Below are 6,191 nucleotides of genomic sequence, written 5' to 3'. Positions count from 1 at the left end.
TAGTAAACGTTCTAGCCATTCACAACAGAACAATTATTTACCCAAAAACTATTTAGGCACACGTTTCTTTCCAAAATAAGCAGTTCTAAATGCAAGAGTCCAATTTAACTTTATTATTTTAAAACCGGTTTTTGAGGACAACCCTATTTAATAATCAGTATTATAATTATATTAAACATTTCTATAATATGGCATATAAGCAAAATATAAGTTATTTGATAAATTATTTCGATGCAGCATCATCAGACATTACACCCTAGTCACCGTATCTCACTCTCTCTCACTCATCAAGGCCAATCTCTTATTATTTATTATCTTTTTACAGAAAATACCGGAATCTCTCCAGTAGGCTATTGAAAAACGTTCTCACATGTGACGTATTGTGCAGTAAGTACTCAAGAGTGGAAGGGAAGGAATTTCTCAATTATCACGACGTACCGGATCGAGATGTATGCCCCCCAGGGCGGGGGGGTGGCGACCCACTTCCAAGTAATATAGCGCGGACTGCAATCGGTATTTTATTAAAATCCACCATTTTATTTGAAGCGTTTGAAATGTAGGTCGTATCTAGTAGTCTTCTGTATTTATTAAGTAACAGCTTGTGACCATCCAACTAAAGTCTGAAATATTTTAGTTTATAAAATCTTGTAGAAGATACACAGTAGATAAATTAGTTATTGGCATAACTAAACTATATTTTGACGGCCGATCGGCGCAGTTTGCAGCAACCCTGCCTTCTAATCCCAAGGCCGTGGGTTCGATTCCCACTACTGGAAAATGTTTGTGTGATGAGCATGAATGTTTTTCAGTGTCTGGGCGTTTATATGTATATATTTGTAAGAATTTATGTATGGTATTCATAAAAATATTCATCAGTTATCTTAGTACCCATAACACAAGCTACGCTTACTTTGGGGCTAGATGGCGATGTGTGTATTGTCGTAGTATATTTATATATATTTTTTTGTTTTTCACTAAAAGTTACACCTTAACTGCAATCTAACCTGGTAGTAAGTTATGGGGTAGTCCAAGATGATAGCGAGCTAACCCGTAACGATTATGTAGTTATATACCCCTAATCGATTAAGTACTACGTGGCATCGTACCAGAACGCTGAAGCGCTTAGTGGTAAGTAATAAGCCACGTCCGAAGCTGGGGAGTTTGACAAAATGTTTGCAAAGTTAAAAATTAGTTGCGGGTGGAGGATCAACGTACGTTACGTTCATAAGATGCTGGAGTGGAGACCCAGGAATGAAGGACTCGGTGTTACCATCCATACGTGGTCGGCACCATGGAGGGTGCTAAGCGTCACAAAAGACATAGATCTGCCAGTGGGCGTCATACAGTGAAACATATTCCATAGGTTGATAAGCTTTAGAAACTAGAAACTTTTATATTGTGTAGTTCAGTGCGAAGCATAGTGTAAATACCTCAACATCTTTTATATCTCTTATTATTTTTACGCCTAAAAGAAGAGAAGAATTATAAAAGGATTACCTACTTACACATAATTGATGTGTGTGTTTATACGTTTACCTAGAACACACACTCCATTGTATTGGTTTTTTTAGCGTGCGTGCAGTCAAGGCAAGGGAGGTAGAGAAAAAAAATATCTGTCACTTAAAATAAGAAGTGCTGGTGGATCGATGAAAAACAACAAAGCTATGTTATCTGACATAATAAAATAAAACACTACCGAAGTAGCAAAGTTAGTAGGTCCTTTCTGACTAATGGACCTGGTGGGTGAACCGCCGAACCCAACTCGAATGGGCAGCATTTGGGAAACGCCGTCCAAAATACCTCAGTGCCTGAAGACCAAAGTTTAGGCGAAAAGTACGTGTTGCCTATGATGACTTATGGCTCCGAAACGATAGGTCTCTAGTAAGGCTCAAAGTCACTCAGCGAGCAATACTATGCTCGGAGCATCGTGATCAAAATTAAGAAAGACTAGATTACATAGCCCGGAGAAACGTCGGGTTCCGAAGGTACTGGAATGAAGAAGAAGAAAAAGTCTTTATTGCACATACAAATAGAAAGCCAGGTTAACAAAATAAACGATAACTTATAGCTTGAAGCGATCTCCTCCAGATAACATTTGGTTAAGAAACATGTAACATAAAACGGGATAGTGCAATATCCAAATTTGTTAAATATGTACATTGCTTATACAATACATACTAATACAACACATATATAGTTATATATTTATATATATGTGTATAATATATATCTTTATATATATATTTCTTGTGTGCGTGTGTCACTGAACTCCTCCTAAACGGCTGGACCGATTTGAATGATTTTTTTGGTATGCGTTTGGGTGGCACCCGGAAAGGTTTAGATTCACAAATCAGCCCGACAGATGGCTCCGCTAGTATCAATATATAAACTTAAATATATATTTCCATTTAAACAAACACATAAAATTACATAGATATTTTACTACATACTAGACAGGAAATAATCTTAACCGCGATTTAAAGATATTTTATGATTTGGACTGTCTTATTTCCCTCAGCAGCTCATTCCATAGGTTAACCACCTCTACCGTGGAATTGAGACTGCACCAGTAAACGCAGCGTCGCGTTGGTAGACCGACAAGGTTAAAAGACATTATTATTATTATTATTATTTATTTATTTATTTATTTATGAGACATGCGACACAAGGCCGTGATATTTTGAACTCCCGCCATGAGACTTATGTCAACTCGTGTATTCTTCATATCAACCAATTACCGGCCCACTAGCTAAAGGGCACAGGTCTCCTACCACAATGAGAAGGGGTTAAGGCTGTAGTCCAGCGCGTGTCCAGTGCGGGTTTGTGGACTTCACACACATCTGAGGTATTTATGGAGAACTCTCAGGGATGTAGTTTTCCTCTCGATGTTTTCCTTCACCGTTGAAGCAAGGGATATTTCCTAAAACGCACATAACTTAGAAAAGTCGAGGTGCGTGCTGGGATCCGAACTCGCCCCCTCAAAACTGTAGTCGAAGTCCTTTTTTTTTAAGCTGGGAAATGCGTTTAGGCGTCCTTGCCGGAGGAACCGCAGTCAGAACTGTGCAGCCTTCAGCAGGGTGTGGGACTCGCTGGCTGGTAGAGCATTAGCCAGAATACCCACTAAAACCCAGCGGAGCAGCCTGCGCTCAGGTAAGGGCGTCTAATGATCGCGGTCGCATGCAACTTTGCACGCTCTATTTTATTTTTATTATTTTAAGTTTCTTCTATTTGTGTTTAATTTATATAAAATGTGTGTGTGCAATAAAGACTTAAAACAAACAAAACAACTTTGACTTTGACTTTCGTCCCTAGTCGAAGTCCTACCCCAAACTACTGGGCTATCACCGCTTCATTGGCTTACATTAATGATGATCTCAGTAACTTTAAAATTCTATGATGGCTATATACCATGTATACCACTTATAGCTTAATGAATTTCATGTCGCCTTACTTAGATAGATTAAACTATTCTGCTTAATAGATAAGGCTATCTTGGCGTTTGTCATAGAGATTTGATTGCATCCTAGAACCGACGACAAATTATAGAAAACTTTATATCCCAGTAGAACAAACGGTTTCTGCGTTAAATGCTATAATTAGACCTTAACAAAATATGTGGAAAAATTCATGGAGAACAGCTAGTAAATATCGCCTATTTTTAATTTATAATCTTGCATTTATAACAAAGCTTTTCAAATAACGCGTTTTATCTTCAAATATTCCACAACTGTAACATCCCCTTGAGGTGTATAAAAATGAAAATGAAAATGACAAAGAACGATGAAAAATTACTATGAAGTAATGTCTACGTAATGTATAAAACCATATGAAAAACGGTTGAGGACTATTGGAGTATCAGTAAAAATGCTAATTTTTACCTAAGATTAAAGTTAAGCTAAAAACAAACTAAAACATCCTGCAGCCGCAATTACATTCTATACTACCAGAGCAATTTTTTAGCTGTAATTTTTACAGTAAAATTTTCACAGCCCTATTTAGAATAATAAAGCATGACTCGAAACGTATAGTGTGACGTCGAAGGTACGTCTCTATTTAGTAGTCACTTAAAATAACAAGTGCTGACGGATCTGTGAAAAACAACAAAGGCAATTGTTATCTGACGCTTTATCATAACAAAACAAAACACCTAGCTACCTAGGCACTCGTAACAAAACCTAGCCGCGCCTCAAAGCGTGGAGCGCTCTATATCTAAGAGGCGCCGGGGGGGTGGAACGCGGGGGTACAAGTGCATCTCAAAGAAATGCAGATTTTACACGTCGCTACACTTCGGATGTGTCGTGTGTAGTGTTGAGTTGGTGGTACGGTCGGCAGAAGTATATTATTATTTATAACTTATTTATTTTATTATTTTAATAGTATTTTTTTTACCCTTGCTTTCGATAATACTTGATATGACCCTTAGATGGTAACAGTTAACAGAGCATTGTTATTAATCACAGGATCGTTGCGAAATTAAGTTAATTTGATTCAATCAATGGTCGTGTGGTCAAACTCTGCTCCGATCTTGATGAGTATATATGCATTATGCACATTATGTAAAACATCCTCGAGAAACATATATATAGGTCACTTTTTATCATAGAACAGTCGAAGAGCTTTTGTTACCTTAATAGATAAGTTATACTGCTAAATAGATAAAGCGAATTTTGCGTTTGTCACAGAGATTTGATTGCATCCTAGAGACATCCATAACTTTTAATCCCGGTAAAAAAACGGTTCCTGCGGTACATGTTATAGACCTAAACAAAATATGGGGACACAACAGCTAGTATATAAAGTACATGTCTTTATTAAAATCGCCGTAACGTTTCCGCCTATTTTTATTTTATAATCTTGCATTTATAACAAAGCTTTTCCAATAACGTGGTTTTCAAATATTCTACAACTGTAGCGTCTCCTTGAAATGTATAACAATGAAAATTACTAAGAACCATGAAAAATGACTATAAAGTGGTGTCTACGTAATGCATAAATCCATATGAAAAACGGTTGAGGATTATCTGAGTATCAGTAAAAATGCTATGTTTCAATCACATGAACCACCCATTTTAACAACTCTTCTGATTGGATGAAGGTAAGGCGCGCACGCCGCTATGATGCGGGCATTGATTTGACTGAAGTAAACAGTCAAGTGTTTTTTATTAGGTGCATACCCCAAACGCACGGTCTCAGTTATAAAAATAAACATTTTGTCTATCTATAAATAAGTCTGTACAGAACAAGTACGTAGTAAAATATAGAGTTTGAAAACATCGGTAGCGTGGCCGAGCGGTCTAAGGCGCTGGTTTAAGGCACCAGTCTCTTCGGAGGCGTGGGTTCGAATCCCACCGCTGCCAACAACCTTTTATTTTTTATTTTCCCAACTTTTATTTACTTACGTACTTGCATTGCCAACTGTCCTAATAATTACCCCATAACAAGCCGTAATTTAGAAGAGGCTGATTTATGTCTCGACGCGAAGGAATGGTGAGCGCTTTGATCTTAAGTCCCAGGGTTTGAGTCCTCGGCAAAGGCAATTCGGAAAATTAACTGATCTGTTGTCCTGCGGTCAGAAAGACGTGTCATGCAATGAAGCATTTCTGAACGAAGCCGCGAAGAAACTGACTAGGGTAGAACTGATCACCAGATGAGATTGCAATCTGGTGATCAGTTCTAACGCTGTTCAAGATGGTATCTGTTGAGCTTGTCAGTGAAATGGCAGTCATAATAATAACACCCACTTACCCCCCCCTAGTCAAGGGCTAATATGTAATGATGGAACGGAAAAAACTTTAGTTTTTTAGCTACGCTTTTAACATACCTATTTTTTTTTATTTCCCGTTGCTGCAGACAGTCCGTTCCGAATATGACACTCATTACAGCGAGACGGAAGGATTTCTCTAAAATATTTCAAACGCAAGGCGTCGCCGTGATTCACGTCTTGCCCCTTTGTAATTACGTGCAAATACCATTAAGTTTCGTTTTAAAACACTTCCCACTCACTTCACTTCGCACTGAAGCAACTTTGTTTTCAATCGCTATTACCGTCTTAAGGTGTCTTAATTTAAAGAAATATGAATACTTACAGTAGCTTCACATTATAGAATACAATAATATATAAGAAGCAGTGATAGCCTAATGGGTGAGGCTTCGGATCCCCTTTCGTGGAGACCAAGTTCGAGCCCCGACAC

General features: G+C 37.9%; 1 non-coding gene across 1 annotated transcript; it reads left to right on the top strand.

Moving 5' to 3' along the window:
- Positions 1–5,275: 5,275 nt before the first annotated feature.
- Positions 5,276–5,357, top strand: Trnal-aag. The gene has a single exon. It is a non-coding gene; the product is annotated as a tRNA-Leu (tRNA).
- The last annotated feature ends 834 nt before the right edge of the window (positions 5,358–6,191 follow it).

This window comes from Pararge aegeria, chromosome 12 (assembly GCF_905163445.1).
Source record: "Pararge aegeria chromosome 12, ilParAegt1.1, whole genome shotgun sequence".
NCBI classification, from domain to species: Eukaryota; Metazoa; Arthropoda; class Insecta; order Lepidoptera; family Nymphalidae; genus Pararge; species Pararge aegeria.
This window is presented reverse-complemented; position numbering and strand designations above follow the sequence as displayed.